Source organism: Gopherus evgoodei, chromosome 2 (genome assembly GCF_007399415.2).
Source record: "Gopherus evgoodei ecotype Sinaloan lineage chromosome 2, rGopEvg1_v1.p, whole genome shotgun sequence".
NCBI lineage: Eukaryota > Metazoa > Chordata > Testudines > Testudinidae > Gopherus > Gopherus evgoodei.
In genome coordinates, this window is record NC_044323.1 from 36,139,913 (window position 1) to 36,165,717 (window position 25,805).

The 25,805-nt window shown below is 42.7% G+C and overlaps 1 protein-coding gene across 5 annotated transcripts in view; it reads left to right on the top strand.

Annotated features, from left to right (window-relative positions):
• The window catches only part of PIP4K2A (phosphatidylinositol-5-phosphate 4-kinase type 2 alpha), a 210,484-nt gene that overhangs the window by 116,528 nt on the left and 68,151 nt on the right, over positions 1–25,805 (top strand). The window lies entirely within an intron of this gene.

A 25,805-nucleotide genomic window follows, 5' to 3' on the forward strand; every position in this document is an offset into this window, starting at 1 on the left:
TGTGTACTGGATGCCGCTGACAGAGGCGATACTGCAGCACTACACAGCAGCATTCATTTGCTTTTGCATGATAGCAGAGATGGTTATCAGTCGTTCTGTACCATCTGCTGCTATCATGGGTGCCCCTGGCTGAGGTCGGCCGGGGGCACAAAGGCAAAAATGGGAATGACTCCCCTAGTCAATCCCTCCTTTATGGTACCTAAAAATAGTCAGTCCTGCCTAGAATATGGGGCAAGTGTACTAGAGAACCAGTGTATCAGAGAACCAGAGAGCACAGCCGCTCTGTGTCAGATCCCGCAGAAATGATGAGCTGCATGCCATTCACAGGGGGTGCCCCTACAGCAACCCCACCCGTTGCTTCCCTCCTCCCCCAACCCTCCTAGGCTACCGTGGCAGTGTCCCCCCCATTTGTGTCATGAAGTTATAAAGAATGCAGGAATAAGAAACACTGACTTGTGAATGAGATAAAATGAGGGGGAGGCAGCCTCCAACTGCTACGATAGTCCAGGCAGGACATTAAGCAGTGTGGGGGAGAGGAGCGCAGCATCCCACTGTTATGATAGTCCAGGCAATACAGAATCTTTTTTTTACACAGGAAAGGGAGGGGGCTGATGGAGCTCAGCCCCCAGTTGCTATGATGAAGACAATTACCAGCCGTTCTGTACCATCTACTGGGAATGACCGGGAATCATTCCTATTTTTACCCAGGCGCCCCCGGCCAGCCTCACCTGAGGCCAGCCAGGAGTACTCAGCAGCTATCAAGTATATTGTACCGTCTGCCACCAGGGAGGGAAGAGGAGTGGATACTGCTCTTTACTGCCGCAGCATCGCGTCTATCAGCAGCATTCAGTACACATAGGGTGACATTAAAAAAAGTCAAGAAACGATTTTGTTCCCTTTTCTTTCACGTGGGGCAGGAGGGAGTAAATTGACGAGCTATACCCTGAACCACGCCGGACAATGTGTTTGAACCTACAGGCATTGGGAACTCTGCCAAGAATGCAAATACTTTTCGGAGACTGCTGTTGACTGTGGGATAGCTGGAGTCCTCAGTACCCCCTCCCTCCCTCCCTCCCTCCATGAGCATCCATTTGATTCTTTGGCTTTCCGTTACGCTTGTCACACAGCACTATGTAGCTTGGAGATTTTTTTTAAATGCTTTGGCATTTCGTCTTCTGTAACGGAGCTCTGATAGAACAGATTTGTCTCCTCGTACAGCGATCAGATTCAGTATCTCCTGTACGGTCCGTGCTGGAGCTCTTTTTGGATTTGGGACTGCATCGCCACCCATGCTGATCAGAGCTCCAAGCTTGGCAAACAGAAAATGAAATTCAAAAGTTCGCGAGGCTTTTCCTGTCTACCTGGCCACTGCATCCGAGTTCAGATCGCTGTCCAGAGCGGTCACAGTGGTGCACTGTGGGATACCGCCCAGAGGCCAATACCATCGATTTGCGGCCACACTAACCCTAATCCGATATGGTAATACCGATTTTAGCGCTACTCCTCTCGTTGGGGAGGAGTACAGAAACCGATTTAAAGAGCCCTGTATATCGAAATAAAGGGCCTCGTAGTGTGGACGGGTGTGGTGTTAAAATCGGTTTAATGCTGCTAAAATCGGTTTAAACGCATAGTGTAGACCAGGCCTAAGTGTTCTGAATGCATTTATAGTGAAATGCTGAACAAGTGTCATTAACATTTACTTTGATCAAAAGAAGAGCTTTAATGGTATATACACTTACTCAACTTTTTTTTTCACTCCACTCCAGACATAGTTTATCTGAACATTCATTCCACTGGATTGTTTGTTCCTGTTAAACACAGAAGGACTTACTCAATATAACCGCTCATCTTGAACAAGCACTTGGCAGTTATAGTATTTTTGATAAAATAAACGCTCCGGACATTTCAGATGAGCTGCAGGAAGTTTCCAGGACACCAAGACATCAAAAATAACACGGCCTGTCACAGTAAAACCAGGATATGCTCATTTTAATGCTTCAGCCCTGATGAGTTTAAAAAAAAAATACTAAACAAGAGAAGGTTATTGTCCTCTGGGAAACGCATCTATTTGACCATGAGACTTCCTCCTTCAAACAATCTTGGATGGAGCCTGTATGTCTCTCTCTTCGGGAGAAATTACTGTATTGCTCGCAGTGTGTGAAAACAAACCAGAATTGATAGTAGACGTTTGAGGGTTATAACTGACATTTTTATTGAGAAAAGACTTTGCTGGCATTTATGTGCTGAATTGTGATTTTTATATAGAAAGTCGTTTTCACATTAGCCGCTCTTCAGAATCCTCATTTGTACACTAGAGATTTTAATTGTATAAGACATAATAACTAAAACTTCAAAGAAAGGTAACGCCCTCAAATTGAATGCAGGGGAGATTGGCTTATTTACTTATTGTTATTTTTGTATTTTTTGTACCTAAGAGCACCAGTCATGAACTACCCATTGTGCTACTCACTCTGCAGACAGATGACAGAGACTGTACCTGCCCCGCATAGCTTACTGTCGTGGGTATCAGGCATCTGTCATGTCCTAATATAAAATCCCACTGTAAGAGAATATAGATTATTTTTTCTCTCCAGCACATAAATTGCTTAAGATAATCCAAAAGGAAATGTACAGGGTGAATAGTTCCAATAAACTGTCAAGTATACTCTAGAATTCTTTCAGATCATTTTAGATTGAGAATTTTAGACCCTAGGTTTTTTCAGAGCAGAATTTTTATTGTACTACCCAGAGCTGAACGCGTAATCAGTGTTAAACAAATGATAAATGATGGTAATCTATATGTACCCCAAACTTTTCTGCAGTGGGATGCAACCTTTTTAAAGAAGGTGGATTTCCTTACATCAGTAAAGAAGCATAGTGAAATCTTAATGCAAGCAAACTGCTTAGGAGATTTTTACCAGGGGCATATGCTAGGAGATATTTAATTTTTTTCTGTAGGAGAATCACTGTTGAGTTTTCAACACTTAAAAATATTTGTGAAAGCTACTTTGTGCTTTAAATCTAAATTGGGTCAATGCAGAGTATGAGAGAATTCTGTAAAATCAGGACAGAATTAAATCTCATATTAACCTGAAGGGTTTGGAAGGATCTTGAGGTAGAAGGTGTATGAATATAGAAATAAAGTTTAGTCCTGGCCAAAGTGTTTCATAAATAGAGATAATGTAGCTAAGCTAATACTTCAAATTTAAAATGCTGACTGCAGATCCCACCAAGATATATGCAATATTATTGTTTGTTATAGTTATCTGTGAGCTTGAATAATTACAGTGCTAGGAATTCAGATATATTTTAACCTTTTAAATTGTCCCCACCTAATTAGCTAGGCAATAAGAGGCATTAGCCAGCCTCAGAAAGTGAGTTCAGGGATACCATATTCCCAATGGAAGGAGAAAAAGCCTCAGGCCTGAGCTGACATGATTGAATTGTTTTTAAAACACAAACACAAACTGACACTTTTTTACTTTCAGAAACACATTGTGAAGCCTTTGAGAAAGGTTCACTTCCTAAGGGGTTCCATATAATTTATATTTAAATCTAAGAGAGATCTCCACCGTATCATTTTATCACCCATTTTCCCTTCTAAATAATGGCTTCCAATAGTAGCTAAAATACTGGTGGGTTAAGAGACTTCTTTCAGGAATAATCCACTGTGACCTATCAGGATTTGTCCAGTGCTGAACATTTGAAAAGCTTGTTTCATCTCACTGGTGTGGTCCTGTTCACTAGCTGAAGAAATTGTACAATGGAGTAAAAGCAAGCATCTACTAGTTCATTAATATTAGAGGCATTTTCTCTCTTAAGGCTACACTCCAGGGTCGTTCTGTGTCACCCCTTCTGTTCCTTGGCTCACTAATGTGAAATGTCCCATTGGGAGGGGAATTCCAACTTGGTAAAGAAAGGGATGTAATATCTTTTTTGCAGATTTTCTGCTTTATGCTTCATATTCAGAAAAGTGCTCCAATGAGCATTGTTACTTATAATGAGTGTCCTGTATTCTGGTCTGAGAATAAACTGGGAGAAGTCTAGTATTTTCGTTGAGAGAAAGTATTATGGAACAGATAATTAGGATTAAACAAAGACTGTGAATAGCTTGCCAGCTACAAAACCAGTTTCTCCTCCCTTGGTTTTCACACCTCAGCTGCTCGAAGAGGGCCTCATCCTACCTGATTGAGCCAACCTCGTTATCTCTAGCATGCCTCTTGCTTGCATATATATATACCTGCGCCTGGAAATTTCCACTACATGCGTCCGATGAAGTGGGTATTCACCCATGAAAGCTCATGCTCCAAAACGTCTGTTAGTCTATAAGGTGCCGCAGGACTCTTGGCTGCTTTTACAGATCCAGACTAATACAGCTACCCCTCTGATATAGAACAGATAATGAGTAACTTACTGTAGAGAAGTTTAAATACTTGGAATATGGTTCGCAAGAAAGGAATCCCAATTAACTTTGAACAATGTCATCCCCATTACAGAGCAAGATAAGACTAATATAGACAAATTGGCCCACTTACCTCTTTCATTAATCAGATATATCAGTGTAATTAAAATGAATGTTCTTTCCAAATATCTTTGTTTCTGCTGTTATCCTTGATAAGTTGTTCCGGAGGATGGATAGATAATTTATTCATAGGGAAAGAATTCTCCACTTCATAAAATAGTTTGTGAACTGATTAACCCATAAGAACTGAGACATATCTTTTAATCTGATCCCTAAGGAAGAATTGAGGCCTCATAAAATACAGTGCTGTTCACACAACCCAGGCTATCTGAATTTAAAGTCTTAAAGTCTCAGGGAGTTTCTCTGCTGTGGATCCTGGTTCACAATCCGCATATGTGTGTAAGTCCTGAAGGCAGTTATTTCTAGCAGTGGGATTATCTTGGAATTATGACAGTTCAGAATCTATATAACAGTCCTCTTTTCTTCAGGCAACCAAAGCCAGCTATCATATCCCTAGATCTTTTTCACAGGCTTCTCCAACTTAGATACTTTAATACGGAAGAGAAGAATTCCAGGTTTTCTGATAAGCCAAAATTTTAACCCATAGTTCCATAGCTACTGATGATTCTAATTTTTAAAAAGTTATTAATTTATTATAAACAAAGGTCTAGAGAGGAGAACTAAATGGGAAGAAAACCTACATGTACAGTACTCAGTGCAATACAGGAGTGATAATTAGATATGAACAAAATCGTATATCTGTGCAAGACTGAGACTAGTTCTCTTCAATTTAAGTCATCCCAGCAAGGCTACCCAAAATACATGTTCGTTTTGATGATTAAGTATGTGAAGTGTAACGTAGAATCTGGGATTTGTTATGGGAATGCAGAAAAGTCCAAGTGTTCTGGAGCACAATCTCACATCAGTTAGGGGAGATACTGAAAGTGAGGACTTTAATGCTGCTTCAGATACGTCTTTTGAATAACTTATCCAAATTAAGGTATCAGAGAAAGTTTATAGGAATTGCATTCTGCATAGTCACACTTTGTACGGTAACTCCTCACTTAAAGTTGTCGTGGTTAACATTGTTATTTTGCTGATCAGTTAGAGAATATGCTTGTTTAAAGTTGCGCAATGCTCCCTTAACGTTTGGCAGCCACCTGCTTTGTCCACTGCTTGCAGAAAGAGCAGCTGGTGGGGGCTTGAAACCAGGGTGGACTGGCAGCCCCCCATCAGCTCCTTGCTCCCGTAAGTTCCCTGTGTGGCAGCTGTCCCTCCCCCCACTGCCATGTGCTGCGCCTGCCCTCTGCCTTGGAGCTGATCCCGGGAGCTTTCTGGTTGTGGTGCAAGGAGGAGGGGAAGAGGAGTGCTAATGTCAGGGTTTCCCCCTTCCCCCTCGCTCCTGCCCTTGCTTACCCCATTTCTATAGAGCGGGGGGAGAGGGGGAGACAACAGGGCTCAGGAGGGAGGGAGCTTGCTGGCATGAGCTGCTGTCTCAACTTGCTGATCTACTTAAAAAAGCAATGTACTTAGAGTAGGGTCAGCATACTTACAGGGGCAGTGCCTCTCCCCCCCCCCACACACACACGTGGTGTGTCTCTGGCCTGGTCTATGCTACACGTTTATAGCGAATTTAGCAGTGTTAAACCGATTTAACCCTGCACCCATCCACACAACGAGGCCCTTTATATCAATATAAAGGGCTCTTTAAACTGGTTTCTGTACTCCTCCCCGACGAGAGGAGTAGCGCTGAAATCGGTATTGCCATGTCGGATGAGGGTTAATGTGGCTGCAAATCGATGGTATTGGCCTCCGGGCGGTATCCCACAGTGCACCATTGTGACCGCTCTGGAAAGCCCTCTGAACTCGGATGCACTGTCCAGGTAGACATGAAAAGTCCCGCGAACTTTTGAATTTCATTTCCTGTTTTGCCAGCGTGGAGGGCTCACCAGCACAGGTAACAATGCAGTCTCCTGAGAATCGAAAAAGAGCTCCAGCATGGACCGCACGGGGGGTACTGGATCTGATCGCTATATGGGGAGAGGATTCCGTGCTAACAGAACTCCATTCCAAAAGACGAAATGAAAAAACATTTGAAAAAATTTCCAAGGCCATGATGCAGAGAGGCCAGACCAGGGATTTAGTACAGTGCCGTGTGAAAGTTAAGGAGCTTAGACAAGCCTACCAGAAAACCAAAGAAGCAAATGGAAGGTCTGGGGCAGGGCCGAAAACATGCCACTTCTGCGCTGAACTGCATGCAATTCTAGGGGGATCCACCACCAGTTCCTCACTCCTGTCCATGGATTCTGAGAGTGGGGTTGGTAATCTCAGCCATGCCTGAGGATTCTACGGATGGGGAAGATGAAGAGGAGGAAGAGGAGGACGAGCTTGCAGAAAGCACACAGCACTCTGTTCTCCCTAACAGCCAGGAGCTTTTTCTCACCCAGACGGAATTACCCCCCCAGCCCTCCCAAGCCACTAGCCCAGACAATGAAGCCATGGAAGCAACCTCTGGTGAGTGTACCTTTGTAAATATAAAACATGGTTTAAAAGCAAGCGTTTTTTAATGATTGATTTTCCCTGAGGACTTTGGATGCATTCGTGGCCAGTACAGTTATTGGAAAAGTCTGTTAACATGTCTTGGAATGGAGCGGAAATCCTCCAGGGACATCTCCATGAAGCTGTCCTGGAGGTAATCCAAAAACCTTTGCAGAAGGTTTCTGGGCAGGGCAGCCTTATTCCGTCCTCCATGGTAGGACACTTGACCACGCCATGCGTGTAGCAAGTAATCTGGTATCGCTGCATGACAAAGCCTAGCTGCGTATGGTCCCGGTGATTGCTGGCATTCAAGCAACATCCGTTCTTTATCTCACTGTGTTATCCTCAGGAGAGTGATATTGTTCATGGTAACCTAGTTGAAGTTCAGGAATTTAATTAAAGGAACAGACGTGGCCATTCCTACTGGGCTGTTTGCCTGTTGCTTAAAAGAAATCCTTCCTTGCAGGTAGCCAAGCAGGGGGGATTGACGCTGAGCTTTTTCGCATTTGGCTAGCAGTGATCTTCCATGATACCAGCCATGCGGTGGGGGGAGGGGTAAAGCGATCATCCCAGAGAATTGGATGGGAGGGTGGTTGTTGCTGCTGCATGTTAACAGGAAAGAAGCAGCACTGAACGGGATTTGCTTGGTATTTGGGAAAGGAGGGCGCTGTGTATATGAAGGCTGCAGAAGCCGAAAGACAATGGCTTACCATGGACGCATGCAAGCTGAATTCTGCTGCCCGGACCTGCGTCTGTGAGATCTCTAACATCAGAGCCACAGGTACTCAATATTTATTAAGATGCAAAATGCGACCTTGTAGTGAAATCACATGTGCTATGTAAGGTGAATAGTGTTATTCACCGTGAAAGAGTATAAGCATTGTTCTATAAAATGTATCTTTTTAAATACTTCTCTCCATTTTTTCCCTCCCTCATGCAGCTGCAAATTTTTCAAGCCTCCCTGCTCCATCCCGAAGGGTATCTCCAGATAAGGCGATGGAAAAAAGACACGAGATGAAATGTTCTTGGAAATCATGGAAGTGACCCGCAATGAAAGAGCTCATCTGAATGCGTGGAAGGACGTAGTATCAAATTACAGGAGAGATGCCAGTGAACATGAGGACAGGAGGGATCAATGTGAGGACAGGAGGGAAGCTCGAGATGAGAGGTGTAGGCAGGAAGATCAGCAGTGGCGGGATGCAGTGCTGGTGCTGCTGCGTGATCAAACTGACATCCTTCGACGTCTGGTGGACTTTCAGGAACAGCAGCAGGATCACAGAGTGCTGCTGCAGCCCCTGTGTAATCACCCTCACCATGTTCCATATCCTCCTCACCCAGACGTGTAAGAATGTGTGGGGGAAGGTTTCGTGCACCCACCCACTCCACCCCCATGGACAGCCCAACCAAAAGGCTGTCGTTATTTTGAAATTTTTTTAGTGTCCTTTTCCTTCCCTCCTATCCTCCTCCCAAACCACACCTGGGCTACCTTGTCAGTTCTCTCCCTCTTTTTATAATGAATTAATAAAGAATACATGATTTTTAAACAATAGTGACTTTATTTTCTTAGAAAGCAAGCTGTAATCGAAGCGGGAATGTGGGTTGCTTACAGGGAATGAGTCAGTCAAGTGGGAGGGGTTCATCAAAGGGAAACAAACACAACAGTCATACCGTACCCTAGCCCGTGATGAAACTCTTTTTCAAAGTTTCTCTGATGCGCACCGCTTCCTGGTGTGCTTTTCTAATCGCCCTTGTGTCTGGCTGCGCATAATCAGCGGCCAGGTGATTTGCCTCAGCCTCCCACCCCGACATAAAGGTCTCCACCTTACTCTCACAGAGATTGTGGAGCACACAGCAAGCAGCAATAACAATGAGGACATTGGTTTGGCTGAGGTCAAAATGAGTCAGTAATGTGCGCCAGCGCGCCTTTAACCAGCCAAATGCACATTCTACCACCATTCTGCACTTGCTCAGCCTGTAGTTGAACAACTCCTGACTACTGTCCAGGCTGCTTGTGTATGGCTTCATGGGCCATGGCATCAAGGGGTAGGCTGGCTCCACCAGGATAACTACGGGCATTTCGACATCCCCAACTGTTATTTTCTGGTCTGGGAAGTAATTCCCTTGCTGGAGCCTGTTATCCTCAGGAGAGTGATAGAGTAGTGTTCCTGAAGACGCGAGTGTCATGAACCCTTCCTGGCCATCCCACATGGATGTTGGTGAAACGTCCCTTGTGATCCACCAGTGCTTGCAGCACCATTGAAAAGTACCCCTTGTGGTTTATGTACTGGGTGCCCTGGTGGTCCGGTGCCAAGATAGGGATATGGGTTCCATCTGTCACCCCATCACAGTTAGGGAATCCCATTGCAGCAAAGCCATCCACTATGACCTGCACATTTCCCAGAGTCAGTACCTTTTGTAGCAGCAGCTTAATGATTGCTTTGGCTACTTGCATCACAGCAGCCCCCACAGTAGATTTTCCCACTCCAAATTGATTTCCGACTGATCGGTAGCTGTCTGGCGTTGCAAGCTTCCAGAGGGCTATTGCCACTCGCTTCTCAACTGTGAGGGTTGCTTTCATCTTGGTATTCTGGCATTTCAGGGCAGGGGAAAGCAGGTCACAAAGTTCCATGAAAGTGCCCTTACGCATGTGAAAGTTTCACAGCTACTGGGAATCGTCCCAAACCTGCAAAACTATGCAGTCCCACAGTCTGTGCTTATTTCCAGGGCCCCAAATCAGCGTTCAATGGCTAAAACCTGCCCCATTACCATCAGGATCTCCAAAGCGCAGGGGCCCGCGGTTTGAGAGAATTCTGTGTCCATGTCCTCATCACTCTCATCGCCGCGCTGCCGTAGCCGCCGCCACCTCGCCTGGTTTTGCATGTCCTGGTTCAGCATAGACTGCACGAGAATGCGCGAGGTGTTTACAACATCCACAATTGCAATCTTGATCTGAGCAGGGTCCATGCTTGCTGTGCTATGATGTTTGCACAGTTCACCCAGGAAAAAAGGCACGAAACGGTTGTCTGCCGCTTTCACTGAGGGAGGGATGAGGCTGTACCCAGAACCACCCGCGACAATGTTTTTTGCCCCATCAGGCACTGGGATCTCAACCCAGCATTCCAATGGGCAGGGGAGACTGCAGGAACTATGGGAGAGCTATGGGATAGCTACCCACAGTGCAACGCTCTGGAAATCGACACTAGCATTGGTACATGGACGCATACCGCCGAATTAATATGCTTACTGTGGCCGTGTGCACTCGACTTTATACAATCTGTTTTAAAAAAACGGTTTTTGTAAAATCGGAATAATCCCGTCGTGTAGACGTACCCTCTGTCTCTCTCTGCCATGCCGTCTCCCCTCCCTACTGTCTTGCTGCCTTGTAGAGTGTGAGGCTACATTAACAACAATGTGCTAACTCTTGAGGGCTCAGCTGAGTGCTAGTTCATCATTTAACAGTATGGCATTCCCTGGGAAATATCCCACCCTCTTCCACCTTCTGACTCCACCACCTCAACCAGGCTTCACAATCATCATTGCTGTTTACAGTATTAAATTGTTTGCTTAAAACTTATAGTGTGTGTGTGTGTGTGTGTGTGTGTGTGTGTGTGTGTGTGTGTGTGTGTGTGTGTGTGTGTGAGAGAGAGAGAGAATATATATAATCTTTTGTCTGGAAAAGGAAAATTCCCTGGAATCTACTCCCCCTATTTACATTAATTCTTATGGGGAAATTGGATTCACTTAACATCGTTTTGCTTAAAGTAGCATTTTTCAGGAACATAACTACAATATTAAGCGAGGAGCTACTGTAGCATGGATCATTGGTACACAGTTTTGATACCCTTCTCACTGTGTGAGTGAACTTGTCAGATTGATACTTCCTTGACCTTTGGGGGAAAAAACAATATGAAATATTAGATGAAATTGTCAAGACCTTAAGAAAAAGGCACAATGCATATGTGGAGCTGTGATGATGAATGAATTCATCTACTCTAGGATAAAAAACTTGAATTTTTTTTCAGAAAATATATCAATAGGTTTCTGATCTTTTTATCTGTTGATATTGTGCTGCTGTATATGTTATGTTGGTGTGTAATTACTGTGTAGCCTTTTGGCTCAGTTATTAAGATAACTATTGAGATATATTTTGTTAGAACTTTTCAACATAACTTTAAATGTATAAATATAATTATGCCCTGCTCCTCCCCTTTTTGACTAACACTGCCTCCTACTACTTCAAATTACAATTGACGCTTCTGTGGCTGATTTTTTCCCCCCAATTTGGAAGCTTAAATTATGGTTTAATTTCAGCTGGTGCTGCCATATCTCTGAAAGGGAGCATCTAAAATACTTATTCCTGACTGCTTGGGATAATGGAGAAATATGAGAAATAAAGGAATGTAACTTTCTCTGAATCTTGATAATTGGCTTTCACTTCTCCTTTCCCTCCATCAGCCCCACAAATGGATTCTCCTGTTTTTCTTCTCTTGTTCCCTTTGCAACTGTCAGTACAAGTACTGTCCTCATTGTCAGTTCTCTCTGAAGCATTGTGGCTGGACTGCAAGAGCCTCCTGCAGTAGAATAGGAAGTACTCCACTCTGGACATCAGCACAGTGTTTAATCTCTGAGTGATGGTGCTGTGTTCCCTACATCATCAGTGGGTCTGGCAGTCCAGCGATATTAGTGTTGTTTTGGAAGAAGATAGGGATTGAGCATGTCACTATCTTCTCATTTGCCCTCAGACTTCATCCTTATTTTGCTAATACCAGGATGAGAACAATAACTACAGAGTGTAAACTGAAGTGAGATGGCACTTGACAAATCTAGTTGTCAGAGCCTTTGTGTACCAGTTGATTACCAAGTTGCGGTCAGGAGACCCATAGTGAGATCAGGGTCGAGCCAGGTCAGGATACCAGGAAGTCAGGGTCAGGCACCAGGATGCAGACAGGAGACAAATAACGGAGTCACGGATGAACTGGGGTAAGAAACCAGAGTCTAGGTTTCACAGGAAAACAAGATCTGGAGCAGAAGCAAGCAGGCAGTCTGCATCTTTGCTCAGAGAGCTTTCTATGATGGCTTTCAGTGCTCAGTCTCCAGTACAAGCTGCAACAGACGATAGAATATTTAGTCACTGTTCCTAGCTCATGTGTAATAGACCTGCTCTTTCACCAGCTTAGTCCCCTCTGAGCCTCGCTGAAGTGAAATGGAATTCCACCTCTGAATTATTTAACCTAATAGTTTAATTTGTCAGTGCCATCCTCTAAATCGCAGAACTTTCTCCCACTTTCCTCCTTCATTTCCATCCTCCTTTTGCCATTACAGTGAGCTTCATTTTGTTGCCTTCATAGGCAATCAGTGCTGAAGACATCTGTCAAAAGAGATAGGAAGTTTACTTATAAGACAAACGCATTGGGTAAAATTCTGGCAAAACTCCTATTCACTTAAATGGGGCCAGTATTGCACACACTGATCCTGCAGCATTCCTGGTGCTGACTGATAGGGAACAAAAGACTGATTTCAGAACCCATGCCTGATTCTCCTCATGGCCATGAACTATACAGATTTTAAATCACTAGGCTGACACAATGAGCTTCAGTTTTAGTTGTCTTGTTTTAAGTACATCGGTGGATAATTGCTCCTGCTACATACTGCTGCAGTTATATTGCTTGAGAGAAAGCTGACCCATATGGATTCCAAAAACAATATATAAACTCGTGTGCCTTGATTTTTATTTCAGATACATAGCTGCATATCACAGAATATCTTGTAAAGTTAGTTCTCCTGTTTGTTCATTTTAGCTTTGTGTGTGCTTGAATGAGATTAAACTATAGACTAGCATTTCTTAGTACATTTACTTCTAGCCAGACCTTGTGTGAAATTCCACTGAAAGTGAAAGATTTAGATCCTAGTGAGTACAGGGCCATTCAGTCAATTCCATTTGAAAGATCAATGTCTTACTGTTTTTCTAAATCTGTTTCATCACAACAAACTATAATTGTGACATTTTCTCTTCATAGAAAAAGCTGCTTTTCTGTGATAATTTTTTACTTTTTTTTTTTTGAGGAACTTAATAAAGTATTTGTACTGTATCCAGAATGTAGCTTAAATGTATATAAAGTGTTGAGATACATAATCTTGAGTCTGTTACAGAAGTAGCAATTATTAAACAATGACATTTACATGAGATGTATAAAAGATTAAAGATTAGAATGAGCTAATTAAATTGACCTTTAAATCGCCTCACTTTCTTTGAGTCTCTGGCTAATCCTAGACCTCCCACTGTGGAGTTAAATATCCTCACTGTGAACTTTAGGGGTAGAGGGAAGAGAAGGAAGAGCTGCACTGGCAGTTTTATTTAAAAAAAAAAAAATTAAGGTAGCATTTTGCCGGTTATAAATGTAACTTTCTATGGTAGAGTAAACCTCATCTCTCCTATCCTTTTGTGGGGGGAGGGAATAGGGGTCAGTTTTTCTCCCCCACAAGAAGAATAACTTTATTCTGAACAAGTTAATCCAAAGAAATATCTAACTTGTGGCATAAAATTGTTCAGTGTAGGCAACAGAACCAGAACTACTTTTTTTGAGGTATTGAAGAGTTACTTTCTTCTTTATTATCTGGAATTAGGATAATTAACATTAGTATATTAACCTTATTGGTTAAATTAAGATGCTGCTTCTGTTTGACTAACTCTTGTGGCTCCTGCTGTATTTGAAAGTCTTACTAATGTAAAATATAGGAATAGAGAATTAAAGCTGCAAAAGGTAAAATGAGTGCTTCAGAGACCTGCTTGTTGCTGTATTTAACAGGGTTTTCAAGAACTATGTGTTATAGTGTATCTGTGCTTTTAGAACCCAACTCAAAACCATTTTAAGATGGCAAAATAATGCCAAAATATTGTTGCCATCCTGGGCAAAATAATGTAAAAGTTGATACTGGCTTCAATTGATAAAGAATTAAAGGATAAGAATATAATTAATGCCAGTCAACATGGTTTGATGGAAAGTTGATCGTTTCAAACAAACCTAATTTCATTCTTGAGGAGATAATAAATTTGGTTGATAAAAGTAACTCCATAGATGTAATATACTTACTTTTGTAGGACAATTGACAGTACCACATGACATTTTCTGATTAAAAATTTAGCACTATACAGTAGAGTGTATTAAATGGCTTGAGAACTGACAAATCTCAAAGTATTTGTCAATGAGGAATCATCATTGAATAGGAGTGTTTGTAGTCAGGTTCTGTAGTCAGGTTCTGCGGGGATCAGTATTCGGCCTGATGCTATTCAATATTTTCATTAAAGATCTGGAAGAAAATATAAAATCACTGCTGATAAAATTTGTGAATGAGACAAAGATTGGCAGAATGATAACTATTGAGGACAAGGCTGTCTTACAAAGTGATTTTGGATCACTTAGTAATATTGGCCCGTTCAAGCAAAATGTGTTTTAATACAACCAAATGCAAAAGTAGATATCTAGAAACAAAGAATGCAGGCTGTATATACAGAATGGGAGACGATATCCTGGAAAGCAGTATCTCTGAAAAGGATTTAGGTGTCATAATGGACAAACAACTCAACATTAGCCGCTAGTGTGAAGCTGTGACAAAAAGAGATATTGAATTCCTTGGATATGTAATTAGGGGAGTAGTAAGTAAGAGTATGGAGGTATTTTCAACTCCTATATATGGCTTTGGTGATACCGAAAGTGGAATACTGCTTTTAATTCTGGTATCCAAATTTTAGAGAGGATGTTTGAAAAACTTAATGATGCAGAAAAATGATTTGAAGCCTGGAGAAAATGTCTTAAATTGAGAGTCTTAAAGAGCTCAATCTGTTTAGTTTAAGAAAGAAGATTGAGAGGTGACTTGATAGCAAAGAGTCCTGTGGCACCTTATAGACTAACAGATGTATTAGGTCATGAGCTTTCGTGGGTGAATACCCACTTCGTTGACATATACTGGCAAGGGGGGCAAAGGTGGTAACTGCCCAGGGGCCCAGGCGATTTAAAAGGGCCCAGCTGCCGCCGCCACAACCAGCGCAGCAGAGCTAAGGCAGGTTTCCTGCCTGCCCTCACTCCACGCTGCAGCCGGAATGGCCCTACAGCCCCTGGGAGTAGCAGGGGATCTCCGCACACTGCACCAGCCCTGCGCGCTGACTCCTCAGCTCCTATTGGCTAGGAACTGCACTGCAGCCAATGGAAGCTGCATGGCGCTGCCTGCGGACAGCAGCGTGCGGAGACCCCTTTGGGCCTCCTGCCTAGGAGCCTCTGCCAGAGGGGTGTGCCAGTCGCTTTCGGGAGACGGCGGAGATAAGCACTGACCCCTTCCTGCACCCCAACCTAGAGCCTGCACCCCAATTCCCTCCCTGAGCCTGCACCCTCTCCCACACCCAAACTCCCTCCCAGAGCCCACACCCCCTCCTGCACCACAGCCCCTTGCCCCAGCCTGGTGAAAGTGCGTGAAGGTAGGGGAGAGCGAGCGACAGAGGGAGAGGGGATGGAGTGAGCAGGGGGCAGGGCCTCAGAGAAGGGGTGGAGCAGGGCAAGGCAAGGGTCTTTGGGTTTGCGCAGTTAGATAGTTGACAATCCTACCAGGCAGGCATGTAGAAACCCTGGCCGTGTCGGAAGAGGGCACCCAGCAGCTCGCTGGGCACTAGTCAGTGCAGGTGCAACACCACCCAAATGTCCCGTGGACCGCATCCATGCGGGCGTGGTAGCCCATTCACTGTTTTGCCCTGGGGCCTGGAATTGCTGTTGGTGGGCCTGTCTAATGGTCCCTTCTGGCCTTAAACTCTATGAAAAACTCATTGAAGTCCAAAGGAAGAATCCAATGGACTTTGAATCAGGCCCCAAATGCAGGACCTGTTGGTAACAGTTTAAAATGGGCTTCAGTCCCAGTGCACCTCCCTGGACCTAGATCTATTCAGGGGAGGTCGCCCACTCTGGGGGCACTAGGACCAGCGTGTGTGCGCACACACCTCCAAAAATTTTGGAACTTACATGGCATTTGCTGCAATCACATTGTTCACTCTCCTTATATGCTGTTCCCCTTTCCCATTGTGTATATTTAGAAAATATTGTCTCATTGTTTCCTTGTACTCCCGTCTCTGTAGCCATCTCTTGTCTTATACTTAGATTGTAAGCGCTTTTGGGCAGGGCCTGTCTTTTTGTTCTGTGTTGGGAGGGAGATGTCTGGGCCAAACCAAGGCAATAACTGGAGCAGAGAGCTGGCCCACAGGACAGGAGCTGTGGGAGCTGTTTCTGTGGGATGAGTGCAGGGTGTGTTCCATCTCCAGCTCCCTCTTGTGGGTCTTCCTGCCCCTTAGGGGCAGAACCCAATCCGCTTTCCCTCACATCCCAAGATGGTCAGAGTTAATAAAATGAAATAAGAAATTCCCAAAAAATAAGATGAAAAAGTATAAATTATTTCACTGGACTCTAAGCTACAGTAGAGCGGAACGACCTTTCATTTACTAAAGCACTTCCACTGCCTATTGCAGTGCAGGTGAAACAAATATATGTAATATAGTTGTGTAGATAAAGTTAATCTGCATCAAGAACGCTTTAGGGAATGAATTACTCACAGAAATCAGTGCAGCTTTCAGCAGCATATTTAATACTGTAGAATTAATGAACTCATTTATTTTACTATCAAGTAGTTCTGTGGTATGAGACACATTGGCTGTAATTGTAGCCTTTAGATGTTGAAGGTCAGATTAATTTCATGAACTTAAATGAAAACTGTTGCCTGTTACTCAGTGCACATGTAGGTGATCTTTTTATTGACCTGTGTAGAGGCAATGTGACATTTCAACCAGGGTTCCTCGCAAGGAAACTATTCTGTGGACTGTGTGTAAATGAAAAGATTTTATTAGAAGCCTCTTCAAGCATGTCATACTAAATATGTCTTTATTTGTTTAAGTCATTACTGTACAGAAGTTCAGCTTATTCTTAAGGTGACCTCCATAAATATTCACATTTACAAAGTAGAAAAGCTGTTCACTCTCCTGAGATCAAACCCAGTATGCACAGGCTTAAAATTTAACAAATTAAAAGTGAACAGGGAATTCAAGCAGAACTATTTCACTCAGAATAATATACATGGAATAAGTTGCTAAGCAAAGCTGTTAAGTGGAATAGCATACATGAGGTTGACAGACATTTTAATCATGAGAGAGGGAATTGAGGCACATGGTGATAAAATAGAGAAGGCTGGGATAAACGTAAAGGGGACACGGTTGTGTGACCTTGTGTGATCTTTTCTTGTTCTGTATTGCTCTTTGGAGACTAATAGCAGTATTGCTCTTACTGACAACAGAATTAATAAAATGAGTTGTTTGTGGTTAGTATGGCTAATGCTTCACTGTTACGTAAACATGCCACGGTGTACAGTAGCTGCATAATAGAAGTGTGCTGTTGGTTCATAGTGAAAGACATGGAAGGGCTATTAAAACATTTAATCTATCCCCTTGCTAGGGCAGAATACAGCTGCTTTATAGGGCCACGCTTAAATACATGTAAAGGATAAATCCTTCACCGCCCCTCCCCTTCCCAGTTTATACATTTCTAAAGATTAACTGATTTGGTTTCTTTCCCTTCTCTTTCTCCAAACAAGAAAAAAAAATAGTCTGGGCAGTTCTGAGAAGTGTCTGTCTGACACTTCCATTGATGGCTAGTGGCGTTCTGTTATTTTCTTTGTTGGGCCTGTCCTGTAGTAGGTGGCTTCTGGGTGTACTGGGTGGTCCTGTAGTAGGTGTACTCTTCTGGCTCTTTCAGTCAGTTTTTTTACTTCAGCAGGTGGGTATTGTAGTTTTAAGAGTGCTTGATAGAACACCACTAGCCATCACCTACAGCCCCCAACTAAAACCTCTCCAGCACATCATCAAAGATCTACAACCTATCCTTAAAGATGATCCCTCATTCTCTCAGATCCTGGGAGACAGGCCAGTCCTCGCTTATAGACAGCCTCCCAACCTGAAACAAATACTCACCAGCAGCCGCACACCATACAACATAAACACTAACCCTGCAACAAAGCCCGAAGCCAGCTCTGTCCACATATCGATTCAAGTGACATCATCATAGAACCTAATCACATAGCCACGCCATCAGGGGTTTGTTCACCTGCACATCTGCCAACGTGATATGCCATCATGTGCCAGCAATGCCCCTCTGCCATGTACATTGGCCAAACCGGACAGTCTCTTTGCAAAAGAATAAATGGACACACATCTGACATCAGGAATCATAACATTCAAAAACCAGTGGGAGAACACTTCAACCTCTCTACCCACTCAGTGGCAGACTTGAAGGTGGCAGGTTTGCAACAAAAAAAACTTCAAAAACAGACTCCAAAGAGAGACTGCTGAACTTGAATTAATATGCAAATTAGACACAATTAACTCTGGCCTTAACAAAGACTGGGAATGGCTGGGTTATTACACTAATTGAATCTATTTCCCTATGTTAAGTTCTCCTCACACCTTCTGTGGGTCATCTTAATTATCACTTCAAAAGTTTTTTTTCCCCTGCTGAGGATAGCTCATCTCAATTGATTAGACTCTTCCTGTTGGTATGTATACTTCCATCTTTTCATGTTCTCTGTATGTATAAATATCTCCTGTCTGTGTGTTCCATTCTGTGCATCTGAAGAAGTGAGCTGTAGCCCATGAAAGCTCATGCTGAAATAAATTTGTTAGTCTCTAAGGTGCCACAAGTACTCTTGTTCTTTTTGCGGATACAGACTAACACGGCTGCTACTCAAAAAAACATTTATAAAAATCCCATGTACAGGAGGAGTTATGCCAGTTAAGGGTGGGCTAGTGCCTATATGTGCATGACTCTGGCAATGATAGCAGCTAGCTCTAGAAGAGCTGAAGAGCCCTATGCTGCTTTCTTTAAGGAGGTCAAATCCAGTTATTTTTATGTATATTGATGCATATTCAGTTTATCATCTTGTCCTGTTTGCTCACTTTGACTCAGTGTTGCCACGAAAGTCTAGCTACAACACTGTTGTTTTACCACTTTCCATCACAGAAAGCAGTGTGATACATTTTATCTCACAAAAAGAGATCTATGAATTAGGACTGTTTTTAAGCTGACTGCTAAAGAGCAACACCATTCAGGGAATGCGACAGTGTTTTTCAGTCTGCCTGTTAATCGCTGTAACTTATACACCTTTTTGGGTCTATCTACATTAAAATAAGATGATGCTTTTAAAAATATTTTTAATATTTTTTTTAAAAATGTTTATCCTAGTCTAGGCTTATCTCCTGAGGTTCATATTTCACCTTAAAGAGGAAAAGTCCAAAAAATTGTGCACACACCGTGACATATGCTGTGCACTGACTGCCACATTATTTTACTGTTATTTTCATGTCTGGATCTTCTCTTACCAGTTGTCAGTTCATCAGTTACTGTACCAGACCCAGCTACTGTCAGGATTCCCTTGTCCATTCTGTACAATTCCTTAACGAAAATTGGCAAGGACCTGTGTGAAACTGACACGAAACACAAAAATGCCAATTGGTCCATTCAGACTATTCTTTACTTCCCAACAGTCTCTTCTTTTTGCATCCACAATACACATGCTGCATATCTTTAGTATAAATTGGAAATGCAGAGGCACAAAAGTTTTTGGTTGATGGTGTCTGTTATTAAACCAAGAATCAGGCATATGCTAACTGCCTCTAGGTGGGAAGGTTTCTTATTTTTAAAACTTTGTTTAATTTTTAGCAAAATAGCTGTTGTGTTTCAACTCTGAGGCTCCCTAAAAGTTTTCTAGTCCAGTATATTTCATTGATGTTTGTGTGCCCTATCTATCATTTACAAATGTTGGCACTTATGGACCAGTTTTCCTCCCTTTATTTAAAGATGATTGCTCTGATGTTCAGGCAATAGGGCTACATATTCTAATGAAGGTTAGTTTTGAAAATTTGTAACTGGATGATAAATGTAACTAGTATAGTTGGGAAATGAGAAACTTCATATGCTGTGTGGAAGTTTTCCCTCAGCGAATCCTTTGTTTCTGCTTGACAGGAGCAGTGACATTAAGTTGTCTGCAAACATCCGCCAGTAGAAAACGCAGTACTACCTTGGAACTACCAGAAAGTGGTAGCCTTTTCCAAGCAAATATTGTAATCTGCACAATACAAAGATAGAACTTTCCATAAACTGAAAAACAAATTAATGTGCTTGAATGATCTCTTAATGCAAATACAAAGAAAAATCACAATAAACAACTTGCTAGTAGTAGTAGTAGAACTAAATAATACCCTTTACTAAATTACTTGCAGCCCTTCTTCTCAGGCTTAAGGGGAATTGTATTCTTCAGTGCCTGCCATTATTTCAAACTACATTTGTGATCAAAACGTGTCTTACCTAGAGCATGACTACACTACAAGCTTAGGCAACCTGTGTTAGGCTGACTTACAGCCACTTCAGTAATTACTGCAATGATTCACGTCCACATTGCCCTCCTTCTGTTGGTGGTGCACATCCTCACTAGGAACGCTTTCACCAACTTAAGAGGGCTGATGGGGAGATGAGACCTTAGACTCTCAATTCCATGTGACTCCCAGCTAGGAGCCTGGCTCCGCCCGTTTTCCTCGCTCCCTGTACCTCGCTGGGAGCACAGCTGCCCCCGGGGCTCCTGGCTCTCTGCTGGGCTGCCCACCAGCTCTGAGCTCCCTGCTCCCCAACAAGAGCAGGGCAGCCACCCAGGCTCTTGCCTCCCCACTGGGAGCATGCCAGCCACCCGGGCTTTCACCTCTCCAGTCCCTGCTGGGAGTGAGCCAGCTGCTCCCATTCTCAGCAGGGGGCGTGAGCCTCAGTGCCACTGGGCTCCCAGCGGGGAGCCAGGCAGGCATAGTCTGGCTGAAAGTGGGCAGCCTGGGCGGCATCCCTGCTGAGAGTGGGGAGCCAGGATCCCGGGCAGCAGCCCAGCTGGGACTAGGAAGCCAGGACCCTGGGGGCATCGAGCAGGGAGCCTGGGCAGCAGCCCAGCTGGGAGTGGGGAGCTGGGACCCAGGGGCATTAAGCGGGGAGCCTGAACAGCAGCCCAGCTGGGAATGGGCAGTTGGGACCCTGGGGGTGTCAAGTGGGGAGCCTGAACAGCAGCCCAGCTGGGAGTGGGCAGTCAGGGCACTGAGGGTAGTTGAGCGGGGAGCCTGGGCAGCAGCCTGGCTGGGAGCAGGGAGCCAGGGACAGTGGGCAGTAACCCAGCTGGGAGCAGGGAGGACTTTCTTGTCAGTTTCATGGCTCTGTATGGACATGGACATGGACACGGACACTGCGTCATCCTAACCACACCAACATAAGCCCTACGCTTCTCATAGAAGTGGAGTAATGTCAGTGTAGTAGGGCACTTACATCAGCGGGAACAAGGCTGTAAAGTGTACACTGACGTAGTTGGGTCTATGTAAGCTGCCTTACATCGACCTAACATGTGTAGACCAGGCCTTAGTAACTACAGGATGTGGCTCCCAAAGGGTGGCTATTGCTCCTCACAACTAGCTTGTAGCATAGTGTATCCCATATCTTGAGAGATAATTAATTCCTGTATCTCATCCCCTTCCCTTCACAATTGTGTGGACCATATCCTCTCCTATTTACAATCACATGGCATACCAGTGGCAACTACAGCAGTTTCTTACATAGCAGTTAATACCAAGAAAGTGTTTAATGTATTTTTAGCTGTCTTAATGCATTTCAGCAGCTGGAAATAGGGAGACCCAGCACCATTTGTCCCAGGCAACTTTCTAGAGGCCTGCAGACCACCAGTGGTCCTTGAGGCCCAGTTTGAAAACCAGTGAGCAATAGTTAAATCTCAACTGAGTTTTTAAAAAACTCCCAGACAAAACATCCTTTCACTTTGTCTGTTTTGGGTTGGAGGGTTTTTTTCATTCATGTCAGACTTTCCAATTCATTAGAATGTGAGTTTTGACTGGGGATCAGAGGATGGTTTTCACGCTTATTGGCTATGAGCCCTTGCAGAATCCTGTTGAATTGTGTAAAGGAATTAGAATAGTAGCTGGAGTAAAATGGAGGGGGAACTATTCATATTCTGTACATTGAGAAATTTGGCATATATAATTTTTTCCACAGTCCAGTGAAGACCTTTTACTTTAAAGGCCCTTCCATCTTCCTCTGGCTTCTCGCTTTGTTTAGTGTTCATTTAACCCTGATTAATTGTGATGTCTTCTTGTGAAGACATGGGTTTTAAAAAACAAGAAAGGGGAAGAAAATATGTGAAGGTATAATTGTGTAATGCCTTTGTGGCTGGAAAAAAAATAAGGGAAATGAGCAAAATCTGCAGTTCACATTTACAGAGCCAACTGTTTCCTGAAAAGCAAGGCCTCAGTCTCACAGAGGGGCCTACATGGTGCACACAGTCTTTCAGCATCAATCCAGTGGCAGGATCAGAGTCTAAGTGAGAGAATTTTTATGGAAATTGTAAGTGTCCTTATTTATTTTCAGCAAACGAAGACCAGCTAAATCTGTGAGTTTCACACAGGATTTCCCTCTCAAGCACTTTGACTGGGGAAAAGAGGCCATCTTAGAAGCTATCTTCGTGGGCTGAAATTAATCAGCAACAAAAAACCTACTGGTACTTTAATTAGGCTTGAAAATCCCTGTTCAAAATGATATTTTGTGAAAGGTTTTGGCATAAACATGGACCACAAACCTCTTTTATTACTGATTTTCCCCCCCCCCCCCATTTTTTTCCACCTGGTACACATAATGTCTTGTTTTTGTAGGTGCTTTTGTATTTAAAAAAAAAAAACAGTTTCAGGAACACTGGCAAAAAATTTCAGTGATGAAGAGCCTTCTGCGTTTTGTATGTGGGGACAAATTCTGATACCCTTACTCAAATGTTGTAGTAGTATCTTTCTTTGCAAGTAGACCCTTCTTCCTTTAATGTGACACTGCTGTAATAAGTGCCCCTCAGTATAGGAAAATAATCTGAATCCTGGCCCGTAATCTCCAAATATTGTGATGGAAAATGATGCTATAGATTACTTAGTAGGAATTGCAGAAGTAAGTCTTCATACATCCACCCTTCCTCTTCCCCGTTTCAGTAGTGGTGGTGTGGACCACACCTCTTTGCAGTTCTTCATAGAAAATATGAATGTGCAACAACTCATGTCCTGCTCCTCAGTTAATTGTTTTCAAGATTTATGCCACATGGCTCACAAGTCCAAGGTTAGGGTTCTTCAGGAGTAATATATTCAGAGAACTGCAGATACTGACAAATAACCTAGTTTTATTTGTATAGTTGCCAGAGAAAAAGACACCTTTTTCTTCTGGGAACAGTTGTAATTAATTGCCCAGTAACTCCTGTTGTTGCTAACTGAATTATATCCTAATAATTGAGGATGAGTTCATGTGACTACTGTACATGCAACAATAACCGGTCATTTACTTTTCTAAGAAATAATTTATTATATTAAATATTTAATGTTTGACATTTTTAAGTCCTAACATTTTTCTGGAGGTGGTAATGAAGCTGACTGCTGTTGAACTTCTATTATATAATATTTTAAAAGCTACATTTTAACCCATTACAGAAGAGCTATGGAAACAAAACTGATACACTGCAGCGTTTGGAGGAGGAGTGGAGGTGTATTAAGAATTTCTAAGCTCATCAACTTAGTCGAAAATTAATCTTTTAATTATAAAATGAATGGAATGCTGAGCATCAAATGTAGCATTAAGGTGGTTGGTCCAGTGTCTCACAAATGTAGACCACAATTGTAAACAAAAAATGACACCCCAATAGCAGAATGGAGGACATTCCTTTGGTCATCTTTCCAGTGTGGAGCAAGGAACAGGGAGGGAAGTGCAGAGGGTGGAACATCTGAAAGTGGATGAGCTGCAGCAATACATAAACTTGCAGGCTTCCATTCTACTTAAAACAGTGACTCAGAACATGATGTGCAAAGCCTATCCTGCCTGTTCTGAGGAATCTCCACTTGGGAAAGTGGTCTTCGAGATCCTTCCCCCTGCAGAGAGGGAATTGGGCCGTCAGTGGCTGCCCCAAAGGTCTCTTTGGATCACAGAAGAGGAAAGGGACATTCAGTGCCCTAGCATATCATCAGCATCCTATATCTGTATGAAGAAGACAGTGGAAGGGATCACCATGCAGTTGTTTCATCACAATTGTCAGGATAATCCAGCAAACCATGTCTGCTGGGTTCTGGGGGCGGTTTTTTTGGTTTTGTTTTTTTTTTAAATATGCAAAATTTTTCATTTTTCTCCCACACTCCATGTTATAAGTACTTTCATTCCAGTTGATTTATATTTGGTATCTCACTGTCCTTTCTGGACCAAATAAAGAAACCTTGTGGAAAACCTCTTTTCATTTAGTATTTAGGCCGTGATTCAGGAAAGCCTCCTCAGTTCAGGGTCGAATGTAAGTGTGTGTTAAAGGCCCATTGAAGTCAATGGGATTTATGCACCTTCTTAAAGTTAAGCATGTGCTCAAGTGCTGTCCTGAATCAGCACCATCATCATTCCCGTGCCTCATTACAAATTACATAACCTGGGGCTAACAAATGGCATCTTCACTGAGCACTTCTAACTTGGAAGCCAAATACTGCCTCTGGAGTCATGCAGAATGTGCATGGCTCCAAAGTCCAAGGGACTTGTATGCGTTTCTCCTACGAGCAGATTTGGATCCATGCACGCTGATGTATAAATCACAGTTTCACTAAAATGTACAGTACATATTCCTCAGTGGTTCAGTAAGATTGGAAAGTTTGTTCCTTTTTGGTGGTTTCTGCAGTAAATTAGAACGAGAAACACCTTTCATTTACATTGCCATTACTGTGTACAGCCTCAACAATAGGTCTGACGTAAACAGCCATTATATTTCTACCAGAGGTTGTATTTTGCTGTGTCGAGCCATTGATGTGTTTTCTGGCACACAGTGTATTGTATATTTAATGTAGAAAGAAGCAGAGATAATTGCCCCACTAAAGGGACCTCCATGCCAAATAGAAGATGATCCTTTTAAAATAAACCTTTGTGGTTTTGGCCCCTTGTTCGTGTGGAATGAACGTGATTATAATAACTTTCTGAAAATATTCTCATTCTTGCAGTGTGATCCTACATCTATCTCTGACTCTTTCAACAATGTGCTATATTGAAAGATTAAGGTACATTGTACCTGTTTTAAGAGTACTACAACAAGATATTTGCTGGGACTATCACCACTTAAGGATTTGCAGTTGAAAGTTGCATAAGTATACTGTATACAAAGGTTTATTATAATTTTCTGTGCAAATAGCTTTTTTCCAGAGAACCAATCTATTGTAAGAATTTATCATATATTTAAAGGGAATGGGGGTGGTTTTTGCTTGTAGCAGCATTTGCTTGAGCAGAATGGCATTCCGTGCAAAGAGGTAGGGGTTGGATTTCTTTCCATTGTAGCTAATAGTAAGCTAAGTGGGGACTGGACTGCAGGCTTTATGAACCCAAAAGTGGTACAGTCTCTGAATACATTCCAAGAACTCATACCTAACTTGATTTAGTCTTTTTGGAGTAAAGTCTAATTTTGTGGAGATTTAAATAGGGTTTAGGAGTGGTATTCTATGTTCTTGTTACATGTTGTAATTTCATTATCACTTATTATTATTTATTTTATTTATGTAAGTTTTAAAAATTGTTAGGTACTGTGCCTGGTATAGTCTAACCACTATAAACATTTATATCTAAAGTTATTTTCAGTCAATGGTACACTGTATTTGTTGAATTTTTACTGTATCATTTTCATTTTGCCAGTCATAAAGGTAAAAGCA